The sequence below is a fragment of the Oryzias latipes genome, chromosome 2 (genome assembly GCF_002234675.1).
Source record: "Oryzias latipes chromosome 2, ASM223467v1".
NCBI classification, from domain to species: Eukaryota; Metazoa; Chordata; class Actinopteri; order Beloniformes; family Adrianichthyidae; genus Oryzias; species Oryzias latipes.
Window position 1 is genome coordinate 5473166 of NC_019860.2, and position 20091 is coordinate 5493256.

Below are 20091 nucleotides of genomic sequence, written 5' to 3' on the forward strand. Positions count from 1 at the left end.
CAGTAACATGTGTCACACATGATTCATGAGGGATCATTGACGTGTTAATGACAATTTTGATTTTTTATTTCCAATTTTAAGAAATTAATGACACATTTATTAAATAAATTAATGGCATCTATATTTATTGTTTCAACTAATCTCTTGTGGTCCTCCAGACTCCTCAGACATTTTCTCCAATGATCACAGAGTTTATTGATGCTTGAAAAAACCCAAAAGTCCTGGAAACGTATAAAAGGCTCCTTGTTGTGTTTGTGTCCCTGTAGTCCTTCCCCAGCATTGGATGACTGAAGAGGAAGATCTCTGCAACCAGCAGAGGAACTTCAGAGTGGAACAGGAGGAACCAGAACCTCCACAGATTCAAGAGGATCAGGAGGAACCAGAACCTCCACAGATTCAAGAGGAACAGGAGGAACCAGAACCTCCACAGATTAAAGAGGAACTGGAGGAACCAGAATCTCCACAGATTAAAGAGGAACTGCAGAGCTTTAATGTAACTGATAGTCAGGATGAAGAAGGGAACCAACGCGAAGAATCAACATCAACTACAGATGAAGAGACAGACCCACAAAACAGAGATCAGAGGAAGAGGAGGGACAGAAGTCATGTCCAAAGTGTGGACAACTCTCACATGTCAGCAGGTCAGTGTGACTCTGATCTTCATCTCCACACTATCGGTATGTTCACTTCAACAACGGTTCTATCTTGAGCTTCAAGCTCTCCAAACATGCAGTCCATCAACAGCGTGTCCTGGAAGAGTCTCTTCTGTCCCTTCCAGTTGAAAAGACAGAAGACATTATTGGTCAGTGCAGCCGACAACATTCTTCAAATCACATGATCTTAGTTAGTCCCTCCAGCTAACGACAAACAGGAAACCTTAACAGATCAAAGAGAAAATTGTTAGCAGATAAAAAAGTGCAATCTGTTTTTTCGTCTGTGGTTCTAAGTTTGTAGTTCAGTTCTTTTCAGCAGATTTCTCTGTCAAACCCAAAATCCATCTAAACCTCTTTGATGTCTCCATGTCTCCAATTCCAGACATTCAGACAGCTTCTATTTCCAAAACTACATTTCAAGCTAAAACCCAAAGGGTCAGGGTCCTGCTCATGGATCTGCAGACAGAGAAGATTCCAACCTGAACACATCAGTGAAAAACAGCTTAATTCAAAAATATAAACTCTAAAACACTAAAGAACCATTTGATCCAGTTTCTTCCAGACCAAAACCCAACAAGAGCCACAAAGTTCCACTTCACTGTTAAACAAAATACTTTTTATTTCTGTCTTTCTGGATTTTAAGACAGTTATTTATAAAATGTAGCTTTTAAAAATTTATAAAAAAAATAACTATGACAGTGTAATTAGAGCTGTCATGTCATTAATCAATCATTGTCTGTTTTTAAGTAATCTAATGAATCTATTTTTAATCAATCTAACGTAATAATTGCTCTGAAAAGCCTGATTTTGAGGTATTTTATTGAAATCTGTGACATTGTAGTTCAGAAAAAGATCAAGTTACAACTAAAGTGGCTTTTTGAATTTTTCTTATGTCAGAATTTTCTGAACAATCCAAAGAACTGTTGACCACTAACTTCTTAACACCACAAAACATTTCAGGGGTCCACAACCTGGGACATGTTCCATAGTGCAGAGGGAAAGACAGTAAAACGTGGGACGTGACAACAATAAGTACTGGATCTGTCATCCGTTTTTATTTTTTAGACTTGATAAAAAAATCATGTTTGAGTGATCATCGCTTCTCACAATGAGCTTTTTTCCACTATGGGGTCATAAGGGGTCCATTCACGCAGCGCTGTAACTTTGACCCTTTTTAAAATCAATCACCAATTCAACTTTTCAGTGGACGAAACAAAGAACTCCAGAACAATAAAGCCACTTCTCCAAAGTCTCACCTTCAGTTTTAAACAAAGTCTGTGTAAATCCACCAAACATTGGTCACATGTACTCAGAGACATGCTAAAAGTGCACAATTGTAAAAGGTCTTTTATATAGACAACTGTTTGGTTGCTTAGAGCTCTAAATATAAAAACAATGCTTTTAGATCACTTAGACACAGATGGAGAACCAAATCAACTGGATTAGTAACAGGTTTATTTATTTAGGCTTATTTAATAGGGACAGTGCACATTAATGAACCTCTATCAAACAATGATAGGCGTAACAGGGCTCCAGACTGCGAGCAATTGGTCGCATTTTGCGACCAAAATTTGAGAGTGTGCGACTGAATTTTACATCCAGTCGCATATGCGCGACCAGTAAATTTGCCTCCCCCACCCTACGTATTTTTTAAACATTAAACGTGGAAGGGGCACGTCAATGATCAATGAAATAATCAATGAGACGCAAGCGCACGCAGGCAGACACACACACTCGCGCACATACTCATGAAACGCGAGCACGTACACTCTCGCGTGATGCCTGTGTGTGAGGAGCCCACTGCGTGTGAGAAGAATAGGGAAAGCCACTGTGAGTGGCTAAAATGCGTGGAGGGGGAGGGGCCTAGAGATAATCGAGTGCGCGTAAACATCTGTGGGAAGGAAACGGAGACAAATATCACAACCTGATATGTGCGTCTGAGCTATGAGCAAGCGAACTATTGATTCGTTCTTCCGACCTGCGGCTAGTGTACCAGTGCCAGAGTGTACAGCAGGGGTCTCAAACTCGCGGCCCGTGGGCTATTTGCGGCCCCCAAGATGATATTTTGCGGTCCCCGCCTTAATATGAAGGTTTAATGTTACTGCAGCCCGCCAGTTTGTATGAATGACACTTTTTCATTGTCGTGCGCGAAGCTGACCAACCAATCACAGTGGGGTATATGACTCTTGGGGGCGTGACAATGACAGGGTTTGAAAGCAGGAAACCTGACAGCCCCCTCCCCGGACCACATTAAGGAGTTCCTTACTTTCCTTTAGAACGTGTTTATTCGCTCGTAATTTTCTAAATACATGCAGTCCGTGCTGAACTTTTCTCTGGGCCGCACAGAACCGGAGGAAGGTTTGGGTTTTGGTTACGGCGGCGCATCAAACGGTTATGCACGGCCGTTATGGCAACACACCGTCCCGCGGGAGTCGGGTCAGCTGAGGAGAATAAATATCCCTCACCTACATGCGTGACAGCTAACGGGGCTTGAACTTTAAACACGCTCCAGCAAAAACAACATTAGTTTTAGACTCACTGAAAATACGTGGGGAAAATGCAACGATAGACGTGTTTGAGATGAACCATCACCTCGCCTGGGTCGTTGGGGACACCAGGCCGGGGGGGCTGTGAGATGAAAGCGAATCTGCAGCAAGACTGAAGGACAACAGGAAATTGGAGTCCTTAACATTCAATTTAGTTTTAATATTCCTCTCCCCCTTAGTATGATCTGTGTTATTATATATTTTATGATTATTTTAATGTTTTGTGATGTATGTAGCCTTTTTTAATGAATTGGTATTTTAAATTATTTTAATCACTCAACTACAAAAACCATAAGGACACATGTCCCATAATGCATTGTTTTGTAGTCTGTAGGGCAGCTTTCAGTCAGTTCAGTTTCCAGCTGTGTCCGGGTAGGTTTGCCCCTTGCTCCCACCCCTTTCCCGCAATATTTTTGTGATGATTGACAGTTGATGTTGGAGCAAAAACAAAAATATATTTCACACACCAGGTGATCTGCGCAGCGTTGAGTTCACCTGGGTGATCTCAAACACACTTATTGATCATCTTGGCTGCACCTATTTGGTGTCACAAAGATAAATTTCCATCCGTTTTCTTTACTTATTTGTACTGTCATGACAGCGATGCTTTTGTCAGTTTAACTTCTTGTTGCATCTTCAAAAGTGCAGAATAAAATGTGACACTGAATTTGAAACAGCACATTGTAATTTCTGCATCTATTATTAAAGTATTTATTAGTAATACAGAGGAAATTACTAGATTTGGTTAGCATGTTGATTTACGGTATGCGCCCCTCAATTTTCTGGTTGTGCCCCTAAAATTTTCAGTTAGGGGCCACTGTGCTCCTAGTGAAAAAAGTTAGTCTGGAGCCCTGCGTAAACATGCTGGATTATAGCAATGATGCTAATTTGCATCCATAGTCCCTAGGCAGGAAACATAAAACAGGACAAAACAACAGACAGAGTCACAAATACAATAAGAACACAAAAAGGTTGTACATTATGAAAATTAAAAGTCAGTGGCTACAGGACTGTTTTGCTTTCAGCCACTGCTTGGGCTGTGTTTTGAAGGTCTGTAATGTCTGTAATGAAGGTCTCTGGCTCGTCTCTGCTCTGTACCTAACCTGACCGAGTACCTCGTCTCTGCTCCTGCTCCTACACTTGGATGTGGTTCCTGTCTCCCGGTCGACTCGCGCCTTTGACTGTCCCCCCAACCACAGCTGGATGAAGCTCGTCTGCTGGACTTTATATATGTAGTTGTAGATTTAGATAAGTTAATTCTTCTCTAAGAGTTCTGGTAAATCGCCTGTCCATCCTGGGGGAGGATCCCTCCTTCATGTGGGCACCCCTGAGGTTTTCTTCGTTTTTTCCGGAATCCGTTTTTTTTGGGAGTTTTTCCTTACCGCGATGGGGGGTCTAAGGGCAGGGATGCCAGTATACCTTAGTCAGTTTGTTAGTTCATTTTAGTATTTTCCTATTGAACTCTTTGTATTCGTGATCCTTTTGAGTTCATGTTTTACTTCGAAGCCCATCGAGACGACTGTTGTGATTTTGGGCTATACAAATAAAATTGAATTGAATTGAATTGAATTGTTTGCAGGGCTCGACATAGCCATTTGTCCGCTGGCCCGGTCCAGCTCGCTCCAGCAGTACGGACCAAGGTTATAATAGTTTCGGATTTTTTATTAGTTTTAGTTTTTATTTCGTTTTGAATTTTTGTTTTTAAATTTATTTAGTTTTAATTAGTTTTTAGAGGCGGCTTTACTAGTTTTTTATTAGTTTTTATTTTTTGAAATTGCTTCGTTTTAGTTTAGTTTTTATTAGTTTTAGTTTTTTCTTTCTTTTTTTTTTTTGGTAAATTAGGATATTTCTCAGGTGCATGATTCAAAATCACCAGAATAATTTTTGTATGATAAAAACTAGATCAAAGATACATTTTGAAACACTTATTATTCAGAGGACACAAGGACAACTATCCTTAAATTAAAATACAACAGCCGATAACAGCATTACGTTATCTGCTCTCGCTTCTTTTTCGGGGGAGGGCGGGCGACAGGCTAGCTTGTCTAGGTACTGTTGATTTGCGTTTTTGTGTGCGCTTTTTAAATGTACTTTTAGATTTGTAGGGTTTTTCCCTTTGAGGAGCGTTCCACAAATGTTTTCTCCTGCTTATTAATTTGGCCACGTGACGCACCGCAACAGCGAACACTAGCCGCGGTTACATGGGCCACAGTCTCGGTCGGAATGAATCATTAGGGCATGCGCAGTAGTGTTAAAATATCCCGGAAGAGGACATGAGTCCCGTTGTAAACAAACGGCTGCCGCATACATTTATGCAGCAGCTCGGTAATAACGAGACGATCTTCCAAACATGCTTTTTATTAATGTAATGAATATTATGAAGCGCCTGTTCGCTCATCGTTTTATTTTCAGGGGTTGACATAGCCCAGAAATTTGCACTGGCCCACAGGGCCAGTAGTTTTTGAAAGTTACTGGCCCTGCCTAAAAGGTACTGGCCCGACACCGCGCACAGCGTGCCTCGCCGCTCCGCAGGTGCTTGCAAATTTAGGGGGGTCCGGGGGGGGGGAATGCCCCCGGTCCGGGGGCGGGAGAGAAGAAGAAGAATGACAAAAGGTTTCCCATAGAAACCCTTGAAGTCTGAACACAGGACTAGCAGAAAAAGTAAATTATGAAGACTCGTTTTCGCACACTATACTTTATTGAAAAAAAGGTGAAAAATATATTAACCGTTAGATATTTTAGTGGCCCGGGCAGACAAGTGAAAAATATATTCTTGTGGTCCGTACTGCTCGAGCGAGGTGGACCGGGCCAGCGAACAAATAGCTATGTCGAGCCCTGTTTTTTATTCTGCGTGGTCAGTGCTTTTTTTGTGGAAGAACGGAGCTGGAAGAAGGGATAGGAGAAGGCTAACACACGCTAACAGCATTACCCTTTTTATGGACACAAAATCCAGGACCATGCGGGAAAAGCTGTAATCTGCATCTTGGCTGCACGTAAATGTCTGGGAATAACATCAGCCTTTATTTTGATTTGATTTGATAAAGAAAACCGAAAAAACGAAATGGTACAAGACTGGACTGATCCGAAAGTGCCGTCCAACTATGTGTACTGTTACACCCCTATTAATCACTAATATCGTATTTGCCAGTTTTCCTCATATCGTGCAGCCCTCCAAGGGGCCGAATACTTTTGCAAGGCACTCAATGACTGGAATGGTAAAAATGGCGTATACTTATATAGCGTTTTCTACCTTCTTACGAAGGCCCAAAGCGCTTTACAGTCACAGTCCCATTCACCCATGCACACACACATTCACACACTGATGGCGGCTCCGCTGCCGAACACTGGCGCCAACCTCCCACCAGAGGCAAGGTGGAGTGTCTTGCCCAAGGACACTTCGACACATGGGCGTGCAAGGCGGGAATCGAACCTGCAATCTTATGATCATGGGTCGACCGCCCTACCGCTGCACCATGGCCGCCACGGAATGATGGATTGATCAGTTATTGTTTCATCAAATGTGTGTTGTCTGCTGGGATGTACTTGGTCGTTTTTACATTCTAATAAAATACACCTACCCTTTGGTGGTACCCCTACCCCTTGCGTGATTGAATGAAATATCTCACACTAGTTGGTTTAAAGGCATAAGGATGCGTGTGTGAACACTGTGTTTTGTGTACATTATTGACATGTGGACATTTTTGCAGCTAGCAGGTGTGTTGATAACATTTGAGTGTGTGTGTGGACAAGCCCCCCCCCCTTTGAACTACATTTGAACCTTACCGTAATGATAAACAACCAGTAAACTTGTTGCTTTATGCTGCTTCAAGGTCTTATCCCCCCCCTCCTATTATCACCCTCCTCCCCCCTTTATAACATCTCTCTCTCTTCTTCCCTCCTTTCCTTTTCTGTCCGGTCCAACACCAAAGATTTTCAAACATTATTGAAATCAATAAAGTTTGTGCTCAATTACAAAAGGGGTTTATTCAGACATACCTTTGGTTGTCTGAAGATTAACAACCCCTGTTAAGGTAAAATATGTCCGACACAAGAGGCCCTCAATTGTCATCTGCCTGCCCAGCTGTTGGACAGGACAAGTTTAAAAAAAAAAAATACACCTACCATGACCCAATCCTAATTGTATTTTCCATTATATGTTATCAGTTTATCTTATTTTGTATAGGTAGATTCAATTCAATTCATAATTTGCCTCAGACAGGTTGATCAGTTTGGTTTGTGGGAAAATAAATCCATTCATGCTGTAGCATTAATCGTTATATTCCTAATGCTACAGCATCACAATAATAATTAATTTGTGGAAACAAATTAATTATTTCCCATGAAAATATATTTTGTTCAGAACAAAATAATTAATATGTAGGAAAGAAATAACGCAAATGATAAATCATTCATAAACACGGATATGAGCAATAATTGGATTTACAGCAGATACCTTCACATTTCTGTCTGTGTATATCTCATTACAATGCATGGAAGACAGAGAGGATGTTTAGAAATCATCTTGCTAATCTTAATTTCTTTCCATAATATCTTTTCTTGATCACCAGTTTTACAAGTTATAAACTGACCAATCAGATGCCTCAGTAAAAGCATGTGGTGCCTGCTGGCCCCACCTCGAATGTTTGATTGACAAATTCTCCCTAGCAGCTTTCAGTGAAAGGGGCGTGGACTTTGAACAAGATCATCATGAATGGAGACTGTAGTTGCTCTAAAAACGTGACTCAGACCAACGTTGACAAATCACTGTAGCCTGGCTCAGAATGGCAATGGATTTGTTGTTACTGACAACAAAGTTTATATTAGAACATTACTTTATTATTTTTGGTATCTTTAGAGCTATAAGCATTTTGGACCAAGCATGATTCATATTTAAATAAGCATTTAGAAAAGATTATTTATTGATATATAGTAATCTCCTTTGTAGTAGGACAAACAGGTTATGATTAGTCAGAAAATTTGGTGACAACAGCTTCAGTATCTTTAGAGCTAATGAGCACCTTTATTATGATTCATATATCTATTAAAATCTGAAAAAATGTATAAAATAAGATAAACTAAAGATATACTTTCTCACAAAATGTTTATTCTTCATGACCAGCTTATATAAAGTGGTGGGCAAAATTGTTGGTACCCCTCAGTTAAAGAAAGTCCACAATGCTCACTGAAATGACTTAAAACATTCAAAAGTAACAATAAATTAAAATCTATTAATAAATAAATAATTAAATTCAGTCATTACTTTCGATTTGTTGATTAATAGAATTATTTTAAAAACAAACTAATGAAATAGGGCTGGACAAAAATGATGGTACCTATAACTTAATATTTTGTTGCACAACCTTTTGATTCAAATACTGCAATGAAACGGTTTCTGTATTTGTCAATGAGTCTTCCGTACCTGTCCAAAGGTATTTTGGCCCACCCCTCATGAGCAAACTGCTCAAGTTGTCTCAGGTTTGACGAATGTCTTGTCCAAATGACATGTTTCAGCTTCTTCCACAGATGTTCAATGGGATTCAGATCTGGGCTCATCGAAGGCCACTTCAAAATAGTCCAACGCTTTTCTCTGAGCCATTCTTGGGTTTTTTGGCTGTGTTTTGGATCGTTGTCCTGTTGGAAGACCCATGACCTGTGACTGAGACCAAGTTTTATGACACCAGGCAGCAGATTTCTATCCAGAATGCCTTGATAATCTGGAGATTTCATTTGACCTGGCACAACTTCAAGACATCCTGTGCCAGATGCTGCAAAGCCGATTAGAACAAACGTTCACATGGGTCACACTTTCCATCGGAATATTCATTTGGGCATGCGCAGTAGTGATGAAAATACCGGAAGCGGAAATGTGACTCGTTGTAAACAAACCTTGTTTTCGTATACATTTATGCAGTAGCTCGGTAATCTACGAGACGATCTTCCAAACGTGCTTTTATTAATGTAATGAATATTATAAACCACCTGTACGCCCATCATTTGATTTTTAATCCGTGTGGTCAGTGCTTTTTTGTGAACGTGTTAGCCTCTACCAGGAGAAGGCTAACACGCGGTTACATTAGCCTTGATGAATGCAAAATAATCCATGCGGAAAACGCTGCAATCTGCATTCTGCCTGCACGTAAATATGTGGGAATAACATCAGCCTTTATTTTGTCGGTACACGACTGGAAAGACAAATCCACATGATTGTTTGGACATTTCTGCTTTGAAAAGCTCACACTGCCCCAAAGCTGCTGTTTGACCTGGCGGTCCAAGCTCTGCTCCGACACATGGTTCTCCTGAGTGAGTTAGGCAGCCGCTAACCCAGACAGAGTGGCGGGACAGCTCGCAGTCCGAATTCTCCCACACAAAACGCACACGTAACAAAGCATCCTCCCCTCCCCTCAAACACACATTAAATCCGGCTGCTCTGCTTAGAGACACAGTTCGCTCCGTCCGCTGGCACCCGAACCCGGACCGCCCAGGGTCCAGACGTTACGGGGCACGAAGCGCTCCGCCCCAGGATCCCCCTCGTAAGGGGTGTAAAAGGGGAGAGGTGAAGAGCCAGGGGGGCGAGAGCGGAGCTTTGCACCGGGCATTCTCGGAGCAGCTGGTTGGTCCTGTTTGAGCTCCAAAGTTTTCTCTGGAGGGAAATGCCGTCTATGCATGACGTAAACCAGAGCAGTAGTGACACACTATTGGAATGAACCGTTTGCATGAACAACGATCGGATCAACAATCGGTATAACCCACCTATCTCAATCGGGAAGAAATTTTGATCCCAACGAGTCCGATCGGGGCAGACTATTCTGAACGGCGCGTTTACATGACGTGTTTTTCTTCCGGTCAGGCGTTCTTTCCGATTACTTTTGCCCTTGTCTACTGGTTCTGGCCTGGAGACTTTGCAGTCTCCTCACTGAGGGCAGCAGGCTGAAGTGTCTCTGGGATGGGTGGGAGGGGTCCCCTGCAATCCTGATGGCTTTGCGGGTGAGGCGGGAGTGGTAAATGTCTGAGAGGCCAGTGAGAGGGACACCGAAGACTTTCTCAGCTGTTTTCACAATGTGTTGCAGAGTCTACCGGCAGGACATGGTGCAGGCTCTGTACCACACAGTGATGCAGCTGGTCAGGATGCTCTCGATGGCGCCCCTGTAGAAGGTCTGCATGATGGGGAAAGGAGCTCTGGCCCTCTTCAGTTTGCGGAGGAAGTACAGGCGTTGTCGGGATTTCTTGGCCAGTGATGCAGTGTTGTGGTTCCAAGACAAGAGATGTGCACCCCCAGGAACTTGGTGCAGCTCACCCTTTCCACAGCAGAAACATTGACGATCAGTGGAGCGTGCTGGATGTGAGTCCTAAAGTCCACCACCATCTACTTTGTCTTCTCCACATTAAGGTGGAGATTGTTATCTTTGCACCACAGAGCCAGCCTGCTCACCCCACTTCTGTAGGTGTTCTCATTTGGGCTGTGATGATAACCGCATCACCACACTTTTTTTGTTTTATTTTTTAAGTTCTGCATATGGTGCGTTATTGGAACTATAATAAACACATTAAACAAATTCATCTTTGCTGATAATTTACTTTTTCTGTTAGTCCTGTGTTCAGACTTAACTTCTTTCTTTCAGACTGTTCTCTCCTCTCTTACCGCGCCTGTCACTGTCTCTTGTCGGTGCGCGTTCCTACTGCACGTGGCACGCGGCTCCCTTTACAGTTACACACACAGGCGTGCGCTTTCAGAAGCACACATCCTCATTCTAAAACAGAAGTTTCCCTCTCGCGAGGAAATACGACAAATTTACTGCGCTCTAATTATTAATTTCCATTGTATTCATTTCTGTTACAAGCTGCGTGCGTTCTTAAGTGCGCCAGAGGATTTTGTGTTGGGGGGGGGGGGTATTATTGTTCTCCTTCGCTCTGTAACACCAAACATGAACGGCACTGTTAGATTTCAATGAATATCACTACATATTTTGTTTTGGAACTATTTTTTGCAACGCAAAGTTACGTGTCTGTATAAGCCTCCTGCCCCGCGTTCTTCATGGGTGTCAGGATTCATGGCTACCAGAAAGGTGACAAAGTGTCTGCAATCTGTTTATTACTGGGCAATATATAATATTCTGAGAAGATGTCTGTACCAGAGAGCACAGGTGAAGCCTCACGTGCAGCTAGAGAACAGAGGAATCAACACGCACCCCCAAAACACGTGTGCGCTCCTTCCTCCTAGTCCTACACAAGACGCTCCGCGCTCACACACAGTCAATCTACAACAGGTACATAGTTAGTACATTAGTTAGATAGGTAGTAGTTAGTTGTTACTGTTATTTGTTAATAAAGAATAGTACTTTTTAATTGTATTTATTTCCAATGCGGTCGCCGGGGGATTTTGTATTTTTCTTTTTTTTTTTTCTTTTGGGGGGGTTGCGGTTAACCGTGCCCCCTGGTGGTTCATCACCGCGGTGATCAAAAATCTGACACCGTCACAGCTCTAGGTCTCATTGTTGTTGATGAAACCCACCACTATAGAGTCATCCACGAACTTGACGAAGAGCTTGATGTTGGGGTGCAGTCTTGAGTCAGCAGAGTGAAGAGAAGGGGGTTCAACACACATCCTTGGGGGACCCCTGTGTTCATTTTGATGGTGCTGGAGATGTTGTTGCCGACACGAACTGCCTGTGGTCTCCCTGTCAGAAAGTCCAGCAGCCAGTTACACAGGGAGGTGTTGAGTCCTAGCTGGTCCAGCTTGTGGATGAGCTGCTGGGGAATGACGGTATCGAAGGCGGAGCTGAAGTCAATGAACAGCATTCTGACATGAGAGTCTTTTGTTTCCAGGTGAGTGAGGCCTGAATGGAGGGCTGTTGAGTTTGCATCATCGGTCGATCGGTTAGACTGATATGCAAACTAGTAGTGGTCCAGAGTGGTGGTGGTGGTGGTGGGGGGTGGGTGGGTGGGGGGGGGGGGTAGACTTGATGTGATGCATGACTAGCCGCTCAAAGCACTTCATGAGAATGGGGGTGAGAACGATCGGGCAGTAGTCGTTGTAGCAGGAAGGGAAAAGACTTCTTTGGGACCGGGATGATGGTGGTGGCTTTGAAGCATGAGGGGACAACAGCCTGGCTCAGCGAGAGGTTGAAGATGTTGGTGATGACATCTGTGAGTTCGTCAGCACAGTTCCTCAGGACACAGCCAGGAATGTTGTCTGGTCCTGGGGCTCTTAGTGGCTTAATCCTTCCCAGTGAGCGCCTCACGCTGTCACGTGATAACGTCATAGGCCTGTGGGGCGGGTTTGTAATCTGTGATGGTCTAAATGCCCGCCACAGGTTCCTGGTGTCCCTGCTGTCTCTGAAGCGGTCAGCCATCCTCCTGGAGTACTCCCTCTTGGCCAACCTGATGCCTCGTGACAGGTTGGCCCTGGCTGATCTTAAACCAGCTTCATTCCCAGCTCTGAAGGTAGCGTTCTGTTCCCTCCAGAGTCTGTGGAGGTCTCCTGTCAGCCATGGCTTTTGGTTGGCTTGAAGGGTGATGGTTTTGGTGACTGTGACATCATCCATGCACTTCCTCATGTAGGATGTGACAGTGTCTGTACTCCTGGAGATCAGTGATGTCATTATAGGCGGCTACTTCTTTGAATATACTCCAGTCAGTGGTGGCAAAGCAGTCCTGTAGAGCCTCAGTAGATCCCTCAGGCCACACCTGAACCACCTTTTTAGCTGGTCTGATGGCTTTCACCTTTGGCCTGTATGCTGGCATTAGCATTACAATGGTGTGGTCTGAGGCGCCCAGGTGGGGGAGGGGAAGGGCTTTGTAGGTTCCATTGTGTGGGGTGTAAACATTGTCCAAGATGTTTTTACCTCTTGTGGGGAAGTTGATTTGTCCATTGAGTTGTGGAAACACGCTCTTGGGGTTTGCATGGTTGAAGTCCTCGGGCAGGATCAGGAAGGCTTTAGGGTGTGCTGTCTGCTGCTCACTGATGTGCTGGTGTAGTTAATACAGAGCCTTACTCCTGTTGGTGGTGGAGCTGGGAGGGATGTATACTGCTACCAGCAATTCATTCATTCATTTTCTTAACCGTTTTTCCCTTTCGGGGTCACGGGGCTGCTGGAGCCTATCCCGGCCACTTGTGGGCGAAGGCAGGGGACAACCTGGACAGGTCGCCAGTCTGTTGCAGGGTAGAATGTCCACTAACACACACCCATTCACTCTCACACTCACACCTAGGGACAATTTAGAGTTGCCAATTAACCTATGAAGCATGTTTTTGGACGGTGGGAGGAAGCCGGAGACCCATGCATGCACGGGGAGAACATGCAAACTCCATACAGAAAGGTCCCCCCTTGATGTAGTTTTTTCACGTCCCCCAGCCGGGACTTGAACCGGAGGCCTTCTTGCTGTCAGGCAAGAGCGCTAACCACTGCGCCACCGTGCAGCCCACTACCAGCAATATGGAGCTAAATTCTCTCGGTATTCTCTCGGTAGCTTAGCACGGATGCCTTGAAGCTTCCCCCTCTTTTGCTTCCTCATGCACCGCCTGTGGCGCCTCCACTCTGTCCGGAGCAGTCCACAGTCACGTAGTTCAACTGGTACAGTCCTCAGAAAATGGTCCGAAACAGTGGATCTGCCCATTGGGAGCAGAACCTCGCGGGTGTATGAGTACATTTGGTTAAAACCAATCAATCTGTTGAAACCCAAAAAGATAAAGCCCAAAAACACACCGGATAGGGAAGAAGGGAGCTGTCTGGCGTTTTTATGATTTCCTTTCAACAGTGGTGTCCTCCTTAGTCGTCTCCCATGAAGTCCACTCTGGCTCAAACATCATCGAATGGTGCGATCTGACACTGATGTACCTTGATCTAGGAGTTCACCTTTAATATCTTTGGAGGTTATTCTGGACTCTTTGGATACAGTTCCAACTATCCGTCTCCTCAATCTGTCATCAATGTTCCTCTTCTGGCCACGTCCAGGGAGGTTGCCTACTGTCCCGTGGGTCTTAAACTTCTGAATAATATGTGCCACTGTGGTCACAGGAACTTCAAGCTGCTTAGAGATGGTTTTATAGCCTTTACCTTTACGGTTTTTGTCTATAATTTTGTTTCTAATGTCCTGGGACAATTCTCTCCATGGCTTTCTGTTGTCCACATTCAGTGTGGTACACACCTTTTTACCAAACAGCAACGTGACTATTTGTCTCCATTTAAATAGGCAGACTGACTGATTATGGGTTTGAAAACAGCTGTGATGTCAATGAAAGGACATACCTGAGGTCATCATGACCCCTGGGCAATTAGTTCTGAGTGTTTTATGGAGGTACCATCATTTTTGTCCAGCCCTATTTCATTAGTTTGTTTTTTTAAATAATTATGTTAATCAACAACTCAAAAGTAATGGCTGATTTTGATTATTTAATTTTCAATAAATTTTAATTTATTGTTACTTTTGAATGTTTCAAGTCATTTTAGTGAGCATTGTGGACTTTATTTCTTTAACTGATGGGTACCAAAAATTTTGTCCACCACTGTAAATGTAGATATTTATTCATCTTAGAGAGATTATTGATTTTTACAGATGCATGTACTTTGTTCAAGGTCCCTTGGCATCCGTCTCTCTGCTGTGTCTCCATTTACACCTCAAAGAGAGAATTTCTCTTTTAAAGGCATTAAAAAACAAACAATCTTTTTTCTTTTAAAATGCATTTGTAGGTTACTCTCTGTGTTAATCCAAAATGATTGAGGTACTTGCGTTCATATTTGAACGTTTATCAAAAAAGTTATTGAGCTCTCTGTTTCACACAGCTGGTTCTGGTTCTGGTTCTGGTTCTGGATCTGGTTCTCGTTCGTTTCCCAGTCCACTTCTGCCCGTGATTTTAGATACCTTCTCACCTGTTTCTCCTTTTAAGCTACCGGTAGTCAGATTGGTAGGCACATTGAAGTCATCCTCTTGCTCTCTGCTGCCAACATCTCTGCTCAAAGATGTCTAGACCCATCCCTCTTGAGCAGTTACAGACCTATTTCTAATCTTCCATTCATGCCCAAATTTTTAGAAAGTTGTTGCTAACAAACTTACAACTGCTCTCGACAGTCATGGCATTTTTGATCACTTTCCGCCAGCTCTTCTGAGAGCTCTCTCCACTGAAACAGCCATTCTCAGAGTCACTAATGACAACCTGATGCAGAGTGATGCAGGAAAATGCTCTGTGCTACTGCTACTGGACTTGACCACAGCCTTTGACACTGACCGTTATGTCCTTTTGGACAGGCAAAAAATTGGTTTGGGCTATCTGGTTCTGCTTTAAACTGGTTATCCTCTTATCTGACTGGTAGATCTTTTTCTGTTGTTTTTTCCAAATTTAAGTCCTCTTCTTCATCCCTCACTTTTGGTGTACCACAAGGGTTGGTTTTGGGACCTTTATTGTTAATTTTATATATGCTCCTTTTGCAGCGTTATCATAAACTGTCAGTCAGTTTATTGACTGACACAGCTCTCCTCATAGAAGGGAGGTGCAGGGTTTGTTTTTCAGCACAATGTTGTGCTGCTGTGCTAAAGAAAACAGAAGAAACTTATTAAAAAAATATTGTACATATTCTGACTGAGACTATTTACATTTTTATTGTTCTTTATAACACACAAAGTCATCAAAACACATAAAAGACTCTCTTCTTGTGTTTCTGCAGGCCTCCCTCAGCATTGGATGGCTGAACAGGAAGGTCTCTGCAACCAGCAGAGAAACTTCAGAGTGGAACAGAAAGAACAAGAACCTTCACATTATAAAGAGAAACAGGGTTACCCAGAACCTCCACAGATTAAAGAGGAGCCAGATGAGCTCTGCATCAGTCAGGATGAAGATCAGCTTGATCTGAAGCAGGAGACTGATACCTTGATGGAGATTCCTACTTATGAGGAATATGAGAACAGTGAAGCAGATCTAAACAATCAGCAGAGCTTTAATGTAACTGATAGTCAGGATCAAGAAGGAAACCAACATGAAGAATCAACATCAACTACAGATGAAGAGACAGAATCAACATCAACTACAGATGAAGAGACAGAATCAACATCAACTACAGATGAAGAGACAGACCCACAGACCACAGATCAGAGGAAGAGAAGAGACAGAAGTCATGTCCAAAGTGTGGACAGCTCTCAAATGTCAGAAAGTCAGTGTGACTCTGATGTTAGAAAAAATCCCAAGAAGCCAAGTTTGGGTAAGAAATACAAACAATCTCAAAAAGAAGAGAAACTTTCCTCTTTCAGGTCTGGTAAGCCCTCAACAATAATTACTAACCCGTCTGACTACATGGAAATTGGGTCTAATGAAAAATGTTATATCTGTAAAGAATGTGATAAAAGCTTTTGTCGCAGATCTAGTCTCAAAACACACATGAGAACTCACACAGGAGAAAAGCCTTTTTCTTGTAAAGAATGTAAAAAAAGTTTTAATCCAATGTCTAATCTCAAAAGACACATGAGAACTCACACAGGAGAAAAGCCTTATTCTTGTAAAGAATGTAAAAAAAGTTTTAATCAAATATCTCATCTCAAAGTACACATGATAACTCACACAGGAGAAAAGCCTTTTTGTTGTAAAGAATGTAGAAAGAGTTTTAATCAAATATTTCATCTCAAAAGACACATGAGAACTCATACAGGAGAAAAACCTTTTTCTTGTAAAGAATGTAAAAAAAGTTATAATCAAATATCTAATCTCAACAGACACATGAGAACTCACCAGACTTTCTCTTTACAAACAATGTAATAAAGGATTTAGTGTAATTTCTAAATTCTAAACTTTTCTGATAAGAGGTCGACACCTCAACCTCTGCACCACAGTCAAAGACTTTATTTTACAGGAGGGAAAAAGTTCTGTATCTCAGAAAATGTGAATATTTTAAAATGTTACTTTTTAAAACTCCTAGGGATAAACAAAGTTCATATGAACTCCAGAGCAACCTGAGTTTTCATTTCAAGTACACAGAGCCACAGGCTGATATACCACTTAGATGCAGTAACTCTTTCAGAGGGAGGCTCAAGTGAGTATTTAATGTGTAGAAATGAAGTTTTCTAAAAACCTGATCGTGTTAATTACTTTCTAGGACATTTTTTTATGTTTTCATCTTCTCTACATCAAAAGCAAAAAAGGAATGGATGAATAAATATTAATTTTTGTGTAATGATACTAAACAATGAGTTTTACTGCTGACAAAATATGTACGACTTTTTCACAAAATGAATTGTTTAAGATGTACCTGTAAATAGAAATGAGTTGTTTGTTTTTGAGTCATTAGAGCTAATTCTTGAATGTCTTCATTATGGTTGAAATATTTTTTATACATCTTTAATTCTAACACGTTTAATGTGATCAGTGAACATTTAATAAATATTTAAACACAAAGTAGATACTGCAGTATATACTTTGTTTGGTCAAGTCACCATTTAGTAGAGATGGGTCCTTAAGATTATATATATGTAGTACCCCTATTATTGATTCTGCTTTCAATCCTGTCTTCTTATCGATACTTTTCTGTGAAAAAACAAGGATGGAGAAGACAAACAACAATCTTTGTACATGGAAACTAGGCCTGGGCTATAAATCGATTAAATGAAATAATTCGAAATTTTTGTTACGGGCGATTTCAAAAATAAGTAAATCGAGTTTTTACGTGGCGCATTTTTGGCTCCCCAGAGCCTCCGTAGCTTTAGTTTCACACAGCGGTTTGGCACGCGACAACCGACACACAAAGCAGCTAGCGACAGCATGGATAGCGGTGACAGTGGGAAGTTTGGAATAAAATGGAATAAAATTATCTGTTGTTTGGAACTGGTCTGGGTTTACTGCCACAGACGTGGAGGAAGAGACCCCCCCCCCCACGCTGCCTAAAGCCCATCGGAGTCAAATGTTCTCACGCACGCTCATGTGGCATGCGCTCAGTCCTGTTACACACGCGCCGTGACACCCACACATACTCATTCTACGCCTGTATAGTTAGGTCATTAGTTAGTTAGTTGTTACTGCGTTGTTTCTCCATGGATTTTCTCCTGTTTCTGTTTATTGATCAAATCTTGACGTTTCCGCCTCTGAGCCCAGTTTCTGCATTTTGGCTCCTCCCCTTCCTGACAGCTGGATCCAGTGTGACTCCGGTTCTATGTTGGATAATCTTCTGCATTTGATACTCTAAACACAGGAAGTTGTTGTGACTGGAAGGATTTGGATCCAGAAAGATGGAGAACCTGAAGGATCCAGAGTTGAAAGAAGGCTAAACCAATCAGAAAACATTCTGTTCAACAGAAACATTTAGTGTCAGTGTGGACGCAGCTGAACAGAAATGTATTCATGTTCATTAAAAACAAAGAGGACACTTTTGAATAGGAAGCAGAAAGGGCAGGTGTTCAAACCCCCCTAGGGTCCTGTGTGTGCACGTCTGACCAGCATCAACCTGTTATTTCTGTTGGTTCTGATCCATAAAGGTTTTTAATTACCATTTATATGTCATTAGTGTTCAGAGTTCATATAGTTTTGCATTTTTCAAGAGGTTTTTTGAAATTTTTTTTTTTTTTATTGGAGTTTCTACTGTTTTTATTGTTACACCACGTGACCCAAAGGTCTCTGCTCGTCCCTGCTGTGCAGCTCTGTCCTTCCCCTCTGTCATGTGTTCATCCGTCCACATGAGGGCGCCGTCTAGGTCATGCCTGGTGCGCTGGAAGCCAAGAAAAGGAGGGAAAAATGGAGCGTTTGGAGAAAATGAAAGACCTGAGGAAAGCTGCAGTTCAGCCTTCAGGAAGAAAAGTTTAGACCAATAATTACAGAAACAAAAGATAAAAAATGTTTTTAATCTGAAAGTCACCAAAGTGTTTAACAAACTTTTTTATAAAGTGAAAAGGTCAAATGTTTGTGTGTTGGAAGTCCCAACCTGACAGATGAGCAGAATAATAAGGCAGGCAAAGCCGTAACACTGCCCCCTGGTGGACAGGAACTCAGCAGTGCAGCTTCCAACAGATCAGATCAACGTTCTGCTCTCTGCTAAAGAGGCAGAACGTCTCCTTCTAAGAAGAATCCAGAGTTCCTGATCACAAACATCAACTGAAGCCCAAATCAGAGCTGATCAGACTGCATGGAGCCCAAGCTCCAGAAAAGAAGAGAAAAGAAGAAGTCGTCCACATGAAGCTTCACCTTAGAGGAAAAGAGGAGCTGCTGAACTAAAGTACTCGAGTACTGAGGAAGACTTTCAACCTCTGATTGATTCTGTAGAACATTTGGAACTAGAATGTAGAAAGTGCTTCAGTTCCATTAGCTGTCAGTCTGCAGCAGCTTCATCTGCTGCCTCCATCCTCTCTTTGTGAGTCTCTGCAGAGTTTTTCTGCAGCTGCTGGTTTTTCTGCAGCATCAGAGCCAAAGAGCCAAAGAAAGTGGAAAGCCTGAGAAGGAAGCAGCTCTGAAGCTCTGCAGCTGACGGTGCAGCTTCAGGACTCATGAGGAGGAGCACATGCACGGCTCTGATGCTGCTGAACGTCTGACTGAAATGATCCACATTCAGAAGAGAGTTTCAGAGTGAAAGACGTCTGGAAGAAGAGAACCCTGAAGGTTTCTGTAATGGTTTCAGTAAAGGTTTCAGTAATGGGGTGTAGTTTAGCTGCACCAGTTCTGATAGTTTGGGGGAAAAATTGATACCTAGATATTTGATATTTCCTGATTTAACTGGTATTGTGAGTCTTTGCTCCACATTATTGTTCAGTGGTAATAAAACAGACTTATTCCAATTAATGGAGTAGTCTGATATAGAAGAGAATTCATTAATGATTGTTGCCGTTTCATTTACAGAATGTAAATTACTTAAAAACAGTAATATGTCATCTGCATAGAGACTAATTTTATGATGGCTGTGTTTGGTTTTTATTCCTTTAATGCTCTC

General features: G+C 42.3%; 2 protein-coding genes and 1 long non-coding RNA gene across 4 annotated transcripts in view; 2 read left to right on the forward strand and 1 right to left on the reverse strand.

Moving 5' to 3' along the window:
- Window positions 1–20091, reverse strand: part of LOC101172629 (zinc finger protein 436-like) — a 1005429-nt gene that overhangs the window by 514982 nt on the left and 470356 nt on the right. The gene's annotated exons all lie outside the window — the stretch shown is intronic.
- The window catches only part of LOC110016657 (zinc finger protein 502-like), a 970715-nt gene that overhangs the window by 424460 nt on the left and 526164 nt on the right, over window positions 1–20091 (forward strand). The window lies entirely within an intron of this gene.
- LOC110014653 lies at window positions 592–15928 on the forward strand. Its single transcript, XR_002289643.2, has 2 exons — window positions 592–641; window positions 15859–15928. It is a non-coding gene; the product is annotated as an uncharacterized LOC110014653 (long non-coding RNA).